This window comes from Callithrix jacchus, chromosome 1, assembly GCF_049354715.1.
Source record: "Callithrix jacchus isolate 240 chromosome 1, calJac240_pri, whole genome shotgun sequence".
NCBI classification, from domain to species: domain Eukaryota; kingdom Metazoa; phylum Chordata; class Mammalia; order Primates; family Cebidae; genus Callithrix; species Callithrix jacchus.
In genome coordinates this window covers 208,429,272-208,448,063 of record NC_133502.1, presented here as the reverse complement: position 1 = coordinate 208,448,063, position 18,792 = coordinate 208,429,272, and the positions used below count along the sequence as shown (strand labels likewise).

Genomic DNA, 18,792 nt, shown 5'->3' with positions numbered 1-18,792 from the left:
GAGGCTGAGGTGGATCACATAAACTCAGGAGTTCGAGACCAGCCTGGGCAACACGGCAAAACCCTATCTCTACAAAAAATACAACAACAACAACAAATTAGCCAGGTGTGGTGGCGTGCAACTGTAGTCCCAGCTACCTGGGAGGTTGAGGTGGGAGGATCACTTGAGCCCAGGACCAGGAGTTTGAGGCTGCAGTGAACCATGATGGTGCCACTGCACTCCAGCCTGGGCATCAGAGACCCTGTCTCAAAAAGAGGAAAGATAAAAATGCAGGAGAAAGAGGGGTACACACTGCAGGGGTGCCCTCCTTAGGAGAGCTGGATGTAGGACACAGTGGAGGTGGACCGTGGCAAGGGGCAGGGTTGACAGATCATCCTTGGAAGAGGAATATAGGTGTTAGCAGAGCCTCTTTGGATAATTTCTGCTCCCTCAGTGAAATGGGAAGCACGGTCATGGATGGCTTGAGTGACAATGGGGAAGAGTGGTAGGAAATGTGGGGGCAGAGGAGGCATGTGTCTGCTGCAGGGGTTGGGGCTTCCTCACGTGACAGAAGCCTCAAGGTGGGACAAGATGGCTTCCACAGTGGCCTCTGGCCTCACCACCAGCATTCCAAGCAGGAAGAAGGTGGAAGAAAGGTGGGGCCCCACTGGTTGTGTCTCATGTCTTTTCAAAGGAAAGGAGAAAATGTCTTTAGAAACACACCAGCTGCTTTCTGCTTAGATCTCATTGGTCAGACTGGGTCACATGGGTACCTGTAGCTGCAAGGGAAGCTGGGAATTCAGAAACCTGGATCTCAAGACTGGCTTAGAACAGGGTGCACTGCCTCCTCGAGGGCTCCATTAAGTGAAAGATGGGGGGACGTGTCTGCCACCCAAGTCTGATACATCCTGCTCACCAGAGGCTTTGTTCATCTGTTAGTGAAATACCTACTGGAATGCACACGTGACAACGACAGACCTTCCATACTGTTTGCCAGGACTTTCAAGCCCTCTCCACTGGTAGTGTGACTTGCCAATAGCCTAACCTGTGCTCTCTGACTTGTCACTCACTGTGTGACTAGCTCGCTAAGTGTCTTGGCAACAGAATGTCTTGGACCTGGCTTTTCTACACGGCACACCACTTTGAATAATACCTCTGTGCTTTTGGCCGCTCCTCTGCCTTCAGTGATGGAAGTCATCTATTTTGTACTGGAAAGTTTTATTTTGTGCTTGTTCTAAAAAAATTCCAACGGTTCCCTGGAGTGATACCTTGTTTTGTAGGGGAAAGATGAAAACACTTCAAAGGCTTCCAGCCACCACCAGCCACCTGAGCTGAGAGAGCCCACGCTGCTCAGAGGTATAATGCGTCTCCTCTTTTGGGTATTTAGGGTTGCACTTTCTATTTTTACTTTTCTTCTTTGTTTGTGCAAAATCATACATTTCCGAGCCAGCACATTCCACGGGCATATAAAGATCCTACTTACCACTTATGATTGTGTTGCGTTCTGAACTATATACGTTTTGTGAATATTTTCAGCTGCGCTTCGATGTTCCAACAACTGTCTTGTATTATCCATTCATTGTTGTCATTTGGGGCTTAACACGACAAGAAATACCTAGGGCCACCTATGTGCTGGGCACTATTCTAAGTGCTTTTTATTATTAGTTTTTTGAGACAAAGTTTTGCTCTTGCTGCCCAGGCTGCAGTGCAGTGGTGAGATCTCAGCTCACTGCAACCTCCACCTCCCGGGTTCAAGCAGTTCTCCTGCCTCAGCCTCCCGAGTAGCTGGGATTACAGGCGCAGCTAATTTTTTCGTATTTTTAGTAGAGACGGGGTTTCACCATGTTGGTCAGGCTGGTTTTGAACTCCTGACCTCAGATGATCTGCCCACTTCAGCCCCCGAAATTGCTGGAATTATAGGTGTGAGTCGCCGCACCTGGCTCTAAGTGCTTTTGATAAATACTGTAGTGCTTTGAAAACATGCCCTCAATTTTGGACACTCTTCCTGTTGAGGGGTGGGGCCTATGTCCCTTCCTCTTAAATCTGGGCTGGACTTAGTGACTCAATTATAATCAATAGAAAACAGTAGAAGTGACGTTTTGTGATTTCCAAGGCTGAGTGGTTTCCTCTCGACTCTCCTGCGATGCTTGTTCTGGGGGAAGCTGGCTGCCATGTAAAAAGCCCAGCTTCTCTGGTTCTGCTAGGCTGCAGGTAGCCACTCCAGCCCGTAGCTCCAGCAGAACTGCCAACCGCTGGCCGGCATCAGGTGCCAGCTGCACGGGTGAGCCATCTTGATTACGCCCAGCCCAGCTGAGCCATCAGATGATGGCAGCTCCAGCAGATATCTGAGGGCAACTGCATGAAAACCCCAAGCAAAAACAACCCAGCTAAGCCCTTTCAGAGTTCTTGAGCCCCCAAATTTGGAGCAAAATAAAACAACTGTGGTTTTTTTTTTTTTTGCACCACTAGAATTTCTAATTAGCAATGATCACCAGAAGACATACAACTTATTTAATCTCCATTGCTCAGATAACGAAATTGAGACCCAGAGAGATTAAGTTGTACATGTTCTCATGCAGAGATAAGAGATCAGTACAGTCGATTCTAATATTCTGCCTCTTGACAATAATAGGGGGGAAAATGCAAAGTTAACAAGTAGTTATGCACGACACGTAAAAATGTGCCAGCCGGGTTCAGGGCTGTGGAGGAACCCATTGCTTCGGTTTCTGGAGGCAGGTTCTTGCTGTGTTAACCAGGCTGGAGGGCAGTGGGGCAGTCATAGCTCACTGTAGCCTCGACCTCCTGGGCCAGGGTGATCTACCCACCTCAGCCTCCCGAGTAGCTGGGACTACAGATGCATACCGCCGTGTGCCCGACTAATTTTATTTTTTTGGTAGAGATGGGCTTTTACTGGGTTGCCCAGGCTGGTCTCAATTCCTGAGCTGGATGATCCTTCCATCTTGGCCTCCCAAAGTGCTGGGATTACAAGCATGAGGCGTGGCCTCCGGTTTCCTCTGGACCCATTTTGGATGGATGGACTGTACAGTACACACAGCACCTTTAAGAGCTGAGCAATTCCTGCAAAAATCACAATTAATTTCACATTTCAAATTTGCAAAGTGTCAGTAAATGAACTTCGAACAACCTTTCTTCTTTCATCTGAAACCTCCAAACTGCTTGGGGATCGTCAGGGTTTTGAGATCGCACAGGGGAAGCTCCGACCCCTTGACTCTCAGCATTTCAGGTCATGGAAGCTCAGAAGCTTCCTGGTGAAAAATATTAAAGCCAGAAAATTAAAGCACATCCACTTTAACTGTTGGATGCATCTCGGAGTCCATCACATCTAACCTTCCACTCAGGGCAAGACAAGAGAAAAACATGTGTGAGTGAAGCGGCCATTCGATAGGATGGCCTGAGCAGCTGCGGCAGACAGCTTGTGATTAACAGTCAAGGAACTGCAGAGAGAATATGTACATCAGATCACAGGGCTCAGGTGGTCACTGTGGCCGGGGACGGGGCCAGCCTCAAGGGTATGTGACCTGCACAGTCGCCCAGGGCTCCCCACCTGGAAGGACCCCATGCTGGGTTGAACGCTCTGCTACTGTTGTCTTGAAATTCATTATAATTTCTGAACAAGGATTCCAGAGTCCAGCATTTTCATTTCTCCCTGAGCTTCACAAAAAGCTGGTTCAGGCTGGGAGGTCGGGGGTTGGTTCAGGAAAGAGCATTTCAGGCAGGTGAGCAGGACAGGCCAGACCTGGGGGCTAGAAAACCCCATCAGTTTGGGAAGCAGTGACTTGGCCGAGATCACCGATCAGGAAACAGTAGTGCAAGGATTTAAACCCAGGCCTCTCGGACTCCAGGGCCGGTGGTCTTGTTTTTTGAGACCGAGTTTTGCTCTTGTCACCCAGGCTGGAGTGTAGTGGTGCAATCTCTGCTCACTGCAACCTCTGCTTCCTGGGTTCAAACGATTTTCCAGCCTCAGCCTCCCAAGTAGCTGGGATTACAGGCTCCCACCACCATGCCAGGATAATTTTTTGTATTTTTAGTAGAGATGGGGCTTCACCATGTTGGCTAGGCTGGTTTCAACTCCTGACCTCAAGTGATCCACCTGCCTCAGCCTCCCAAAGTGCTGGGATTACAGGTGTGAGCCAGCATGCCCGGCCTGGCCCGTGATCTTAAACACCTGACTCTCCTGTCTCCTGGGACAGACCTCACATCGGAGCTGTTCTCCTGATTATTCTTAAAATTGTGACTTTCTCTTCCAAAGAGCCTTCCTGGATTGCTCCAGCTCAGTCGTGCTCACCACTCCCTCCTTCCTTCATTCTTCCTTCCCATGGTCCTGATGCTCACCCCTGTTTCCCTTCCCCACTCCTCTTGGCTGGCATCTCCCATGGCTTCCAGGCCCCCAAGCCATTCTGATGGGGCGTGACCCCCCAAAAAAGAAGTCTTGGGCTCACTTTTCTTGCTGCGTACCAAATAGACTCCAGGGTACAGCCTTCTCACCTTCCCTGTCTTAGAGCTGGGCTTCTGCCTCAGTTTCCCTGCCTAAAACTCCAATGAATTGTGGGATAATGGGAGTCAGATGGGCCTGGTTCACCTCCTGCCCTACCATCACTCCAGTGCAAGCAGCTTCACCTCTCCAGGCCTCAGTTTTCATGTCTGTTAAGTGCAGTTCCCACCCTAACTAAGTGACCAGGGTTAGTGTTGCCAGTGATGTGTCCTGTACCCCCTGACATGAAGTAATGACAATGTACTCTACCTCTGGGCTGTTCTCCCCTACCTGTGACCCAGGTTAATGATAAGAAAGCATCAGACAGGCCAGGCACGGTGGCTCACGCCTGTAATCACAGCACTATGGGAGATTGAGGCGGGTGGATCATCTGAGATCAGGAGGTCAAGACCAGCCTGGCCAACATAGTGAAACCCTGTCTCTACTAAAAATATAAAAATTAGCTGGCATGGTGGTGGGCGCTTGTAATCCCAGCTACTTGGGAGGCCGAGGCAGGAGAATCGTTTGAACCCAGGAGGCTGAGGTTGTAGTGAGCGGAGATCTCGCCATTGCACTCCAGCCTGGGCGACAAGAGCAAAACTCCATCTCAAGAAAAAGAAAGAAAGAAAGCATCAGACAAACCCAAACAGAGCAGTCTCCAGCATATCTGACTAGTACCCTTCAAAACTGTCAAGGTCAAGCAAAGCAAGGGTAGAACAGTAAAGTGTCCCAGGCTAGGGGACTAAGGAGACAGGGTGGCTGCACACAATGTCATATCCCTGCTGGGATCTTGGAACAGAAAAAGGACATCCATGGAAAAACAGGTAAATCTGGATGAAGGCTGGCCTTTAGTTAATGGCAATGCACCAATGCTAATTCCTTAATTTGACAAATGTGCGGTGGTTACATGAGGTGCTGGCACCAGGGGAAGCTGGGTGAAGGGTATCTGGGAACTCTCTGTGTTATGCATGCAGAATTATTCCAAAATAAAACATGGATTTTTAAAAGCCCCTGCACTGCTGCTGTTGCTGTTGCCAGGGTCCCTCCCAGTTCCTTGGCTGACAGATCCTCTCCCTGGTTACAAGGGTGGGGGTACCTGACCCGGGCTGGGTCACCCTGGCCACAGCGATTGGTTCAAGGGGTAAGCATGTGACCCGTACTGGGGCCAATCAGAGTCCTTCTCTAGAATTGTTCAGCTTGGAATGGGAAGAAAAGCTCTTCCCACTCTGGCCATGAATCTGTCAGGCCATAAGCCTGGCCCTGTCTGTGGAGGCTCCCGGTTCCCCTGCAGCAGGGACAGTGGGCCCGAGAGAACTAAAGCACAAAGAGAGAAGGCTGATGGCATTCAAGATGGCCTCCTTGTCCTTCCCAGTCTTCCTCAAGGCACCCCGCCCTGTTATGGGAGTCAATATATCACCTTGGGTGTAATCCAGTTCAAACTGGTTTAAGTTGGATTTCTGTCACTTACAACCAATGAGTCCTGGGAACTGATGATGTCCCCTCCGGTTGTCATAAGGACAAGTGGCATATCTGCAACCTGGCACAGGGGAGCCACCCCTATGTGGTGAGGGGTCTTGTTATCCTCTCCAAGGAGTCTGGGGACAGCCCTGAACTCCAGACTGCATGGCTGTGGCCCTGACATGGGCTCCCCTCCTGGCCCCACTCAGCCCCTGGTAGGAAGGAGAGGTTCTGCTTCTGAGGAGCCCACCTGGCACACAAATCCCTTCCCATCTCCAGGCCCTGCTCCAGCCTCCTCTGCGTGTAGGGAGCTGGGGTGTTGGCTGTGACTGGAGCTGAGTCCATGGTGGAAGAGAGGGGAAGCCCCTATGACTGCCCCAGCCAGAGCCGGCAGAACCAAGGCTCAGCTGGGTGTCAGATGCCAAGGCTGTGCCAGGGCTTGTTCTGAGAATGGGTTGTGATGGACCCTGTGAGCTGGAGTTCCATGGCCTCCAAGCATGAGGGAGGACGGAAAGCAGGAGATGAGGGAAAACGGGGAGATTGAGAGGAACTGGTCAGCATTCCCAGGAACATCCTGGTGAGACCGACGGCTCTTCTCTGGATGGCTCTCACTGCCCCTCCCGACGCTGCCCCCGCACCTTGCCCCTTCCAGGCATCCTGCCTGCGTGCCCCTCCCACCCGTCAGGCAGGCAGCTGGAACACCTCTTCTTGTGTGACGATTTCCTTTGCCCAGTGTCCTCCCCCGGCCCCTAGGGCAGAGCCGAATTCACCGGCCTTCCTGCCCCCCATCCATTTCCTCTCCTCATGCTGGCCACTCCCTCTTCCTTTCTTCCTTCATTTGTTCACTCAGGCATACACTTGATCATTTTCCTTAGCAAGTATTTTTGGAGTGCCGACTGCATGGCAGACCCTGGGCACACAGAGGTCAACGGGACCCACCTGCCCTTGTGTTGGTGGCAGTGAGAGAGAGTGGAGGGGCTCCGTTTAGCAGGCAGAGCGGACAGGACCCCAGGTGGCATCCAGGTAGCATCTGGGATTTGGGGCTGAGTAACTTGGTTGCAGCCACACAAACCCTCCCTTCCCCAAGGAGTCTTGGAAATACATGCAACACACCCTCCACCCTTGCCCGGGACTGTCAGTCCCCTAGATTGCACACGGAGAGAACCTCAGAAAAGGCACGATGCTAGGAAGTGACAAGCAATCGTGGGGCTAAGAATGGGGCTTTGAGCCTAAAATATCCCCAGCGTCTCATGGCCACAGCCTGGCTGCATCTGCAGGAAAGCCTGGGGCGGGGCGGCGGGGGGGCGGATCATGGCCTCTTCTTCCCTGTGTGATCCTGGTCCAATTGCTTAGCATCTCTGAGCCCCCGCGGTCAAATGAGAGTCACAGAAGTGCCTCGTGGATTGTTGTCATTATTCACAGAGACTTTAATTCATGTGGCGCACATGGCATTGAGCCTGAAGGAGAGTAAACACCTCCTTTTTGAGCTATTATTACGATTTTAGGTAGAGTGCGGCCAGGTTGCAGAAAACTCCAGATGCCGGTGTAAGGAGCTGGCGCTGTACCCTGCGGAGTCAGAGCCTAGAAGTTTTTGAGCAGAAAAAAGAACATGAAGAAACCAGCCAGTCAGCGCCTTTCTAGCCCCTGCAGCATCTGGGTCCTCAGAGCCAGCAGCAGGTCAGCGGTGACAAGCCCAGCCACGAGGCCGGTGACCTCCAGCTCCCAGGAGCTGCCCGCTGCCCCAGTTCCGGACCCAGGCAGCAGCCTGCTCCCACCCCCAGCATCTCCCTGGGTGGAGCCAGATAGATGGTTTAATAATGCAGGCCCCGGGTTGACCTCCTGGCAGCCGAGCCAGCTGAGTCTCTCTCCGCCCCGCCCCTGCTGTGGCTCCTGCAGAATCCTACCACGGCAGAATTCCAGAGTTCCATGCAAGGGTGCTCAGATCCAACGGCAGCCACTCAACAGTGCATGGTGCAGTGGCCTCCGGCTAGGGGGCTCTATAAGTAAAGAAGATGCAGAGACTTAAGCCTTCCTCCCTCCTCCTCCAGCTCTTTCTGGGGGTGTCTCAGAGGAGTCCCCTGGTTCAGAGAGTTGGGGGGAGGTGCTCTGCTATGGGGCAGTAGACATCCCACAGACCCCAATTCTGTCGGAGCAGGCCTTGGAAGTGGGGGGATGGACACTCTCAGTCTGGCCCTTGCACCATTGGGTGGGGCAGCTCACCAGGACCCTCCCTGAGCACCTGCTTGTGACTGGTGAGGGGCTGGATCAGATGGGTGAACTGGCTGAGGATGGCTCAGCCAGCAGGTGTGTCAAAAGGGGTGTCCCCATGTCCTCCTGTCCCCTCCCTGTCTGACACACACTCCTGGGCTGCTCTGCCAAGACTCAGGCATAGACTTGATCATTTCCTTTAGCAAATATTTTTGGAGTGCCGACTGCATGGCAGACCCTGGGCACACAGAGGTCAACAGGACCCACCTGCCCTTGCCTTGGTGGCAGTGAGGGAGAGAGGGGGGGCTTGGTTTAGCAGGCAGAGCGGACAGGACCCCAGGTGGCATCCAGGTAGCATCTGGGATTTGGGCCTGAGTAACTTGGTCACGACCACACAAACCCTCCCATCCAGTCATCTCAGCCTCAAGCCAGGCAAGCAGGGTACCATCAGACCTCTAATGGGTTATCCGGGGTTCCTCCCATAACTGGGCCTCTGGACCAATGGGCATCTATCTGGACACTTCAAAATATCCCCCAGAGTGTGGCCCTGTCCTCTGGCCCTCATAGGTACCCTCTCATTGGGGCCACATCCTCAGCCACCCTTGATTCTTGTCCAGCGTTAGGGTGTTTATGTACATTCTTTACACACCACAGCCTTGAACTGCCCTTGGCCCATAGACAATGACGACCACAGGCTCTCAGAGCCTCCTAAGGAATCAGGCCATCCTGTGTTGGCAGCCACGTCTCTAGTTCTGTTTTCATCTTTGCTAGTCCGGTTGCAGAACATAGAACTTCCTCCACTTCACCAAACCTAACTGATTGATCTCAAAGCCACTGGCCCCGCCCTCCTGGGCTCCACCCCCCATGTGGTCTCCTCGCTGCAATGAATGGGCCAGATCTGTGGAACAAACAAAAACAAGAAAGCAAAAATTAGTGTGTTACTTCTGAGGACAGGTCATAAGAGACACAGGCTTCCTACTTGTTCTCACTCTGGAGAAGGCAGCTGCCATGTTGTGAAGATGCTCAACCAGTCCTCTGGAGAGGTCCATGTGACAGAGGCACCCCACCAACAGCCAGCACCAACCTGCCAGCCGCGTGAGCGAAGCATTTCAGAAGCAGATCCACCGGCCCCGGTCCAGCCTTCAGATCAGTGGAGCCCCAGCCAAATATCTTGACTGCAAGTGTATGAGACGTTCCAAGGCTGAATCACCCTCTCCCAATGCCTGACTACAGAAACTGTGAAATAAGAAGCATGGCTTTTTGCAGATTTAAGCCACTGAGTTTTGAGGTAATTCATTACAAAGCAATAAATGACTCATATGAGAAACACACAGATTTGTCCAAAGCGGGTGGGAGAAAGGAGGTGGTAGGGGAGACCGAAGTGTGGGAGGGGGCTTGTACTGTGCACACCACAGCAAAAGAATGACAAAATCCTTTCTAGAAATGTGTGTGGTGGTGGCTCACGTCTGGAATCCCAGCACTTTGGGAGGCCGAGGTGGGTGGATCACGAGGTCAGGAGATGGAGACCATCCTGGCCAACATGGTGAAACCCCGTCTCTACTAAATGCAAAAAATCAGCCAGGTGTGGTGGCGGGCACCTGTAATCCCAGCTACTCGGGAGGCTGAGGCAGAGGAATCACTTGAACCTGGGAGGAAGAGGTTGCAGTGAGCCAAGATTGTGCCACTGCACTCCAGCCTGGACGACAGAGAGAGACTCTATTTCAAAAAAATAAATACATAAATAAAAGAAAAAAGAAATGAATGTGTTCTTCACAATCCCTTTGCAATCAGGCCTCTTGGGGGCGGGGGCGGGGAAGCTTCCCTCCCCTCACCTTCCTGACCTGTGAGTCTCTTCTCTCTCCTACTCATTCTCCCCCACACCCCAGCATCTGACAACTACCTTCACCCTTGCATGTCCTGACCTGTCACAGTGACCAGAAAAACAAAATGCCCCTAGATAAGAGGGCCCACCTTTCCAAGAAGGTATCTCAGCCCCCATCCCTTCCTACTCCACTTGGGATGGTTCCAGGAACACTTTTCCTTCCAGGTCCATCTCTTCCTTCAGGCCTCTGTCTCACCACTGGCTCCTGTCTTCAGCGAGCTGGTGTCCTCAGTTCCAGCACTGGAGACACAGCAGAAATGAGATTTTAGGTCTGGATCCAAAGCAGGAATGTGACACCTCAAACAAGCTCTGGTGTGTGTGTGTGTGTGTGTGTGTGTGTGTGTGTCTCTGAAAGAATCACTTAACCTAATTTTCTTAGCGTCAACTCAAAATGCCACGGAGACCAAGTGAAAAAGGTTTTACCTAAGTACAAAGGGTAAATCTTGTTATTCACCTTAAACAATGCATGAGGCTTTTGGTATTTCTGTGTTCTTCTCACTCTTGCTTCTCTTTTCTCTAAGCCCTGTAAGAAAGAAAGACTTTCTGGAAAAAATGTCCTCCTGGTGATGTGGCCAGGGCCGGGGGTCCTTCGGATGTGGGCCATGCTTGTTCACCTTGAAAATAAAGGGCAATTTCTGGTGAGCTGTCAGTCATGGCAGCTCCTGTGTACCACTGAGGGATGCCTGAGCAGACGGGGTTCTTTCTGGTATGCAGGGCAGGGGCCCAGCCCACCCATGTCATCTGGCGCTGACATTTCTGGGATGGCTGTGCTCCGGCTATTCTTCCTGCCCACGATCACTCTACCCACAGTGCAATTAGCCCAGCTGAGGGCGGGAAGAGGTACCTGGATTCACATGCCTCCCAGACCGTACATGGTGGCCAGGAGAGGAGAAATTGGGGTGCTGGCGGGAAGCAGGGTGGATGCTGTGTGCCCAGAAGAGGCTTATTAATAAGAATAGTGTGTGTAAATGGCCCTGCACAGTGCCTGTTCCTGAGTGAGCCCCTGACACCTGGTAGCTACTTGATAGGGGTGACCAAGCAAAGAATAAGCCAGGGGAGGTAGTCACACAGAGAATGAACAATGACACGATGTGGTGTGTGCTGTCACTGAGGCCTCCGCAGAGTGTTCTGGGAGCCAGTGGAGGAAGAAGTAGCTCAGCCAGCCTGGCTTAGGAGTGGTCAGGGGAGGCTTCACTGAGGAGGTGGCCTGTAAGCAGTACCTGAGGACAGGTAGAAAGTAGACAGGCAGGGAAGGGATCTGAGAGGAGGAAAGGCTTCCCAGGTCAAGAGACAGGATCAAAAGCACAAAGGTGTGAAGACGATGGGTGTGAGATTCGGGGCATGGTCTGGAAAGGGCAGACATTGGTGTTGCTAGGACCCAGAGCATACGTGGGGTGATGTTGACTACACTGGAGGAGTAAATAAGGACCAACTGCAAAGGGCCTTATTTGGGCACGTGAAAGAGTTTGGATTTTTGGCTGGATGCGGTGGCTCATGCCTGTAATCCCAGCACTTTAGGAGGCCGAGGCGGGAGGATCACCTGAGGTCAGGAGTTTGAGACCAGCCTGGCCAACATGGTGAAACTCCATCTCTACTAAAAACGCAAAAATTATCCAGGCTTGGCGCACCTGTAATCCCAGCTACTTGGGAGGCTGAGGCAGGAGAATCTCTTGAACCCAGGAGGTGGAAGTTGCAGTGAGTGGAGATTGCGCCACTACACTCCAGCCTGGGTGACAGACAGAGGCACCGTCTCAAAAATAAGTAAATAAATAAATGACTTAGGATTTTATCCTGTAGCAGAGAAGGCTTCCCTTCATCGCTGTATTTATATCTGAGGCAGACATCACCAATCGATCATGCCATTTTTTGCAAAGGGCGAGAACCTCTAGGCAGCTGCTGCCAATCATTTGTCGTGAGAAAGAGAACTTATTTGCCTCCCTGCATGGGCTCTGGGGAGCTACTGGAGTGGGTGATGAGGGAGTTTGTTGCAGGTATCCAGGTGACAGCAGGGCTGGCCTGGGACAGTGACGGTGGGAATGGACACATTACTGCTCACGTTTGTCTCAGTTGTACCTATCCAGTTAGAGACTCCAAGCAGTCCCCTGAGCTCCCTGCTCCCTGCATCCCCAGGTCCTCAGGGTTCTGTGTGTGTGTGTGTGTGTGTGTGTGTGTGTGTGTGTGTGCGCGCGCGCGCACGCGCATTAGGTCTGTCTGGGATTGATTTTAACAAGGAGCTTGCTATATATCTGGAGCTGCACTATCTCACATGGCAGCCACAAGCCACATTATGGCTATTTAAATTTAAATTAATAAAAATGAAAATTAGAAATTTAGTTCCTCAGCCACACTAGCCACAATTCCAATCACTCAATAGCCACGTGCAGTTAGTGGCTACTGCCTTCCGCAGTGCAGACGTGGATCATTTCCACTATGGTCTAGAGAAAGCCCAATCGAGTGTCTAGATGGTGTGGTCCACTATGATCCTCAGACCAGGTCAACTCCGTCTTTGGTGGCAGAAAGTGAGCTGAAACTCTTGTCAATTTACATCTGTCCAGTAAGGGGAAAGTCTCCAAAGGGAGACTCTTAGAGCGTTTCAGAGCTTCAAACCGCCTCCCTCGAATCCAGCCAGACCTGGGGGTCCCCAGGGAGAAGGGAGTGTCCGGCATTGTGCTGAGGGGCTGCTTTTGCTAACAGGCTGAGAGGGTTGTGACCTGCACTCTGGTAGATGACTGGTAACGTCTTGCAAACGGAGCCGCAAGAGGTTGTTTTGCCACTCGATGCCTGGTATTCCTTGGGGTCATCACTGCTCAGTTCCTTGGGCAGGATCGGATCAGAGGGCATCTGCCAGTGCCCATCTCAGAAAGTGTCTGGGCCTGAGAGCCGCAGCTGGGCTGTGGGATTGGGGAGCATGCTATAGTTTCTCGAGGGATCCGCCAGGGGGCGCACAAGCCGTTATGTTCTGCCTGAGGGGCTCTTCCCGCAGGGTCTTGGGACTGGGACCTTGCTTCCTGCCCAGCCTTGTTGGGGGCACACACCATGTGTTGGATACCACCCCTGCCCTTTAGGAGGGCTCAGTTTAAAGGGCAGAGACAGCATATGGCTTGTTTGGGTTTGCAGCGAGGGACCTTGAAGGATGGGTAGGAGTGTGCCAGGCAGCCTGGGGGGTGCAGGTGTGCAGAGCAGAGGTGGGGAACGCCCAATAGTCCTCCATACCCCGGGACAACTAGTATCCTGTGTCCCAGTGCTTGTCTGCCCTCCCAGCCCCATTCTGGGCCGTTCCCCTGTTCTCAGTTGACAGGAGGGAAGAATTTCTGGACAGACGGTCTTTCTGCTCCAGTAATACCCAACTCCATGGAGTTCCTGTGCACACATGCAAAGCTGTTTCATGCCTCTGTGTCTTTGCACATGCTATTCCCACAGCCTGGGACATCTCCTCCTTTTTTGGCTGGCCAACTCCTACTTATCCATCAAGATTCAGTTCAGGCAGCGGCTTCTTCTGGGGAGTCTCCTCATCCCAGACAGGCATGTGCTCCTACAAGGCGTTCCTGCAGCCTGGACCTCACTTCTGCGGTGCAACACCTGAGAACAGGCGCTGGTGCATGCAGTCCTATAAACGTGATGGAGAAGTACAGGGCCTGCTGGCGGCAGGCTTCGGACATGCAGCTCACAGGGCCCCGGAAGGAGGTGCTTGCGTGCCGAAGAACCAAGGTATAGGCCCCGGATGCCTATTGCTTCTTGCATTTCCCACCTCCTCCTCCTCCTCCTCCTCTTCTTCCTCCCAGAATCTATCCCTTTGCAGGTGACAGCAGGTGGCCAGGGGGCTTTGGTGTAAGGGGCGGGGAACTGGGCCTTTGGAAAGCCTAATGAAGCTTCTCTAGGCTGCAGATGAGCCCAGTATCCCCTGGACCTACTCCTGGAGGGGTGGGGAAAGGCAGTGAGCGCCCTGGCACAAGCTAGGGGAACATAAAGTCTAATCCTGTCTGCAGGCTCGCTGTGTAACCTTGGAGGAGTCACTCCTCCTTCCGAGCCTCAGTTGTCTGGCCTGTAAAATGGGAACGCAGCAGCCGCACTTCCCCAGCCGCCAGCGGTTGAGCGTGGTACCAACCAGCAGGGCGCAGGCGGCGGGGCCAGGAGGTACCAGGTGGAGAGGGGGCCCATCCGCGGAGGTGGAGTCCAGGGGGAGGGCGCACCTTTGGCGGCCCCGCCGCAAGTTTGCCCCCAGCTGTTGAATGCGCTGTCGGGCTGGACCCAGACCCGGATCCCGCAGGGTGAGCCGCGCAGGGGGCCGGGTGGGGGTACGGGGGCGCCCCCGGCCGGGGTTCGGGCCTCCGCGGGGCCGCCGCTGCCTCCTCGGGCGCTGCAGCTGCAGCTGCAGCGGCGGCGCCAGGCGCGGCCCCCGCCCTGCGGGCGTGTGTCTGCGAGCGCGCGTGTGTCCATGGAGCGTGCGGCCGGCTCGGGGGCGGGAGCGGGCTCGCTGCGGAAAGGCCTGCGGAGGGCGCCCGGCGCGGGCGGGGGACGGACAGACGGACAGACGGACACGGCCCACCGCGGCCCCGGACGCGCGCCGCTCGGCCCCTCCCGGGCGCCCTCCCAGCCCAGGCAGAGGCGCGGCTGCGGGGAGGAGGGGGCGGCGGCGTCTGCGCGCACAGGCGCGCTCCCAGACACACACACAGACACACGCGGGCCACCCCACGGCCACGCGCCACGCACGGGGCCACGGCCGGGCGCCGCGCACCCCGCACCCACACCCGCGCTCACACACACTCACACTCACGCGCAGGCCCCGCGGCCGCCGCTGCCCGGAGGCGGCGCTTGGCCCGGAACCCGGCTGGGGCTGAGGTTGGGGTAAGTGAATTCCTCCGGATCCGGGCGCCGCGGCCGGCGAGACGGTGGGAGTCGGGGCTGGAGCCGGAGGGCACCCCCTCCGCCAGTGGGGGTGGGACTTGGAGGGGGACACGGAAGGGGGCATGAAACCGGGAGAGCCATCCCCAGTGTCTCCTGGGTCTGGGGATCCCCGTGAGACCCCCAGGGGACCACCCTGCGCGAGGGTGGTGGTGGCGGCGGTGGGCGGAGGCGGTGGGAGGACACGGAGGACGGTCGGTGAGGTGAGCATTTCTGGGGGTGGTGCAGAGACTCGATGGTGGACGCTGTGCCAGCCAGTGCCACACTGCACTTCTCTGCCCCCATCTTTTCGAATCGGGGTCCCTGACCCCCCTCTTTCACGGGGTGCTGCGGGGTCAAGGCATTCATCCTCTAGCTGGTAAGAGGGGTTGACGGGGTGGATGTCTGCTCGGGGGGAGGGGGACCAGGGTGGGGCTTGTCGGCGGTGGGGTTGGTAGGACCAGAATTGGGGGGTGGGGACCTTGTAGAGGCGCTGGCAGGGACAGGGAGGGAGGCAGCCTGGGGAGGCAGCATAAATCTCAGACTGCAGCTGTCGGGGCCAGGGCCACTGCTGGGGGTGTGTGTGTGTATGTGTGCGCGCGTGTGCATGCGTGCCAGTGTGTGTGTGTGTGCCTGTGTGGGCTCCAGCAGCTGTCAGGAGAGGGGGGAAGGGTGGGTGTGTTGGCCGGTGAGGTGCTGTGTGCATGTGGGGAGGATTGTGCACACTGTGTGTGTGGACCTTGCTCTCTGTATACACACAAGCGCGCGCGCGCGCACACACACACACACACACACTGTCAGTGACCCGGCAGGGTTTTCTCCGAATGTTTGGAGGGAAGAGAGCTGGTGGGTGTGTGCGTGTGTGTGTGTGTGCGTGTGCGTGCGTGTGTGCGCGCGTGTGTGTGTGCGTGTGTGTGTGTTCACGCACCCACACACTCAGGCAGCTTGTGTCCAAGACAGAGGCCACCAAGCCATGATGTGTCAGGCGTGCCCAAGGAGGGGACAGTGGTGCTGACCGTGCACTCGGCTGTGGAGGAACGTGTTACTCGGCACTTTCTGCAGCTCAGGGCTCTGTGCTTGCCCCTTCCCCATGGACTCCTCCCACCCAGCAGCTGAGGCTGGAGGGCACTGCCTTGGTCCCTTGCTGAGACACAGGTGTTGGGCTAGAGAGTGTGTGTGTGTGTCTGCGCTGCGGCTGTCGCTGTCAGCAGGCCAGGCTGTCGGAGGCGAGAAGCTAGGGGGAGGAGGGTTCTGGCAGCACCTGGAGGAATGTGGTGGAAGCTGTGGGGTAAAGACGGCCGGCGTTACTGAGGGTTTTAATATGCGAGCTGCATCATGAGCCGGGACTGGAGAGTGTGCGTGTGGGTGTGTATGTGCCTGGCTGATACTCCTGTTCCCGTGGCCCCTGGCCACCTGTGGGACATGTCTTGTCTGGGCCACCAGCAGAGCATGTGATTGTTCACATGTGTGCAAATGTGTGTCCCGTGAGAGGGGTGCAGACGCCGGTGCTGTCCTGGTGAGCCGGGGGCCCTGCAGTTGTGTGTGTGGGGAGGTGGGCACCTCTGGGCCATCAAGCCTTAGGCAGAAAGGAAAAGGAGTAATTGTGGGGACCTCAGGAAAAAGTATGTATGTGACATCAGTGAGAACCTCAGGTGTGACATAAGCTCCAGGCTGCAGGTGACGTCAGTGGGACAGTATTGCGGCGAGTCGCTTCCTCTGCTGGAGTTTGTGAGTGTGATGTCAGGGGTGTGTGGCCAGGTGTGGTTATGTCCCCTGTGGATGAGGGGTGGGAAGGGGGTAGGGATGAAGCCTTAGGGTGGATGGTCCCTCCCAAGAGGCCCCATTTCCCAGCGTCCTGAGTGGGCGTGGGACCCCTTTCCTTAAGGCCTGCCCCCTGAAGAGTGCAGTTCCCCTGCCCCGACATGCTGCAGCCCCCCTTCTGACCTCCCCAGTCCCTGTTGTCCTCCACAGCCCAGCCAGGTCCACCACCCCTGGGTGCATGTGCTTTCGTGAGTGTGTATGTGAGTGTGTCAGTGCATGTGACAATAGAAAATGGCCACAGGCCGGGAGCCTGAGACCATTGGTTCAAATCCCATTTTGCTACTTTCTGTGTTTCATGATTTAAGCATTCCTGTAGCCTTTCTGAGCCTCAGTCTCTCCTCTGTAACACGGGCTGGGGTTTAGAGAGGTGAACGGGGTTAAGGAGACCGTGGGTCTTGTTAGTTGGGGGGGTGCTGGTGCCTGGCACATGATGGGGGCTCAGGTCATGTGAGCTCTGTCCTCTCAGCCCAGAGTTGCTGCTTTCCTGTTTTGGTTTAAGTCTAACTTTGTAGGGAGCTTTCTTTTCTTTCCTTGGATTTCCATGGCAGTCTTCGGTGCTGGGTGGGCTGGCTGCTGTTATGTGGAGGTTTGACCCTGAGGTGTGGAATAAGCTGTCTGTTGATTTAATGTGACCTCCCCGCCTGCCCTTGGAAGCTGCAGGGAGACACGTTTGACAACCCAGTCCCTTCTCGAGGGCACTGTCATTTCATGAAAACATGTGGCACCATGAGGAATTAGGGGCAGGTGCCAGGTGATGAGCCCAAGGCCAAGGGGTCTCTGGCTCCAGGAGAGGCTGCCCTGGACTCCCAGGTCAGTGCTCTCTTGCTCTTCCACCCACAAGCTCCACAGAGAGTCAGGGTGATAGAAGAGGGCACACCAGCTGCCAGCCTTCCCCAGTGCGGCATCTGGGCGGTCACTGGGGGCTCCATGCCAGTTCCCCAATGGCCCCTGAGGTCTTACAGGATGCCTGTTTTGGGCAGCAGAACCTGGTTCCAGTGACGCCCCTGCCACATCTGCATCCTGGCTGTGTGTGACAGGGGTCAGCTCTCCCGTCTCTGTAAGAGGGCGGTGTCAACTTGCCTTGCGGTGTCAAAGTGTGGCAGCTGCGTGCAGGGCTAGGAGGCACGCATGGCTACTACCCTCATCTGCTCTGGCCATAGTGCCTGGGGGCCCAGCTCCTCTCTCTTGGTGACCCCACCCGCCCCCGTGCTGTGACGTGTGTGCTGCCGGGGGTGGATGGCTGAGAAGCAGGATTGCTTCAAAGCCTGACCTTCTTAGCGATCGGACCTCTTCGGGAGCCCAGTTAATGTTAACCCAAGCCTCTGCCTCCTGGCATCCCAGCCCAATCCCCAATTAAATTAACCTTCTCCTGGCTCAATTACCACCTGGGGCAGAGGCATCGACATGATTACTGGACTTGGTGTCTGGGGGCTGGAGTCATTGAGCCCTCTCTCCTTCCCCCTAGCTCTGCAGACAGTCCCCAGAAAAGCCCCAGAGAAGCCTGAGGACTGAACAGTCACCGGGACAGGCGTACTTATGCCTGCAGTGCCAGAGGACGGGTGCTGGCTGCACGATGCTGATGATTGAAATAGTAATAATTACAGTGAAAATAATGATATCAGCTAATATTATTGAGCCCCTACTGAGAGCCAGGCCCAGTTTGAAGCTCTTTATAAGCGGCGTTCATTTATAAAAGCCAGCTGCAGTAGGAACTATAATTATTTCTCATCTTGAAGACAAACAGAGAGGTTACAGACCAGTCCAGGGCCACACAGCGGTGGAACCAGGACTGGAAGCCCCCAAGGGAAACTCTCGCATCAGTGCCACTGGCTGCTAAACTCCACTGCTAGGTGGGCCTGGAGGCCTCTACCTCTTGACGTTCCCCTCTCACTGAAGGACCACTCTGAGCCTTGCTTTGCTCATCTGTAAGTGGGTGCAGTGACCCTGCCCTAGGGAAGCTGGGGGCTGGGAAGCCCTTTGCTGTGGCTGCAAGGACAGACAGGAAAGGAAGGGCCTCGAGGCGGTGCTGCGTCCCAATCCCCCCATCTCATTCCTCCTGCGCCCCTTCCCC

General features: G+C 54.9%; 1 protein-coding gene across 5 annotated transcripts in view; it reads left to right on the top strand.

Annotated features, from left to right (window-relative positions):
- The first annotated feature begins 14,654 nt into the window (after window positions 1-14,654).
- ELFN2 (extracellular leucine rich repeat and fibronectin type III domain containing 2) overlaps window positions 14,655-18,792 on the top strand; it is a 60,692-nt gene continuing 56,554 nt past the window's right edge. Inside the window, exon 1 of one of the 5 annotated variants that reach the window (XM_078340146.1) lies at window positions 14,655-14,864. The gene's annotated coding sequence lies outside the window, so the exon portion shown is untranslated. The other 4 variants (XM_078340142.1, XM_078340143.1, XM_078340137.1 and 1 more) reach the window with 4 other exon arrangements.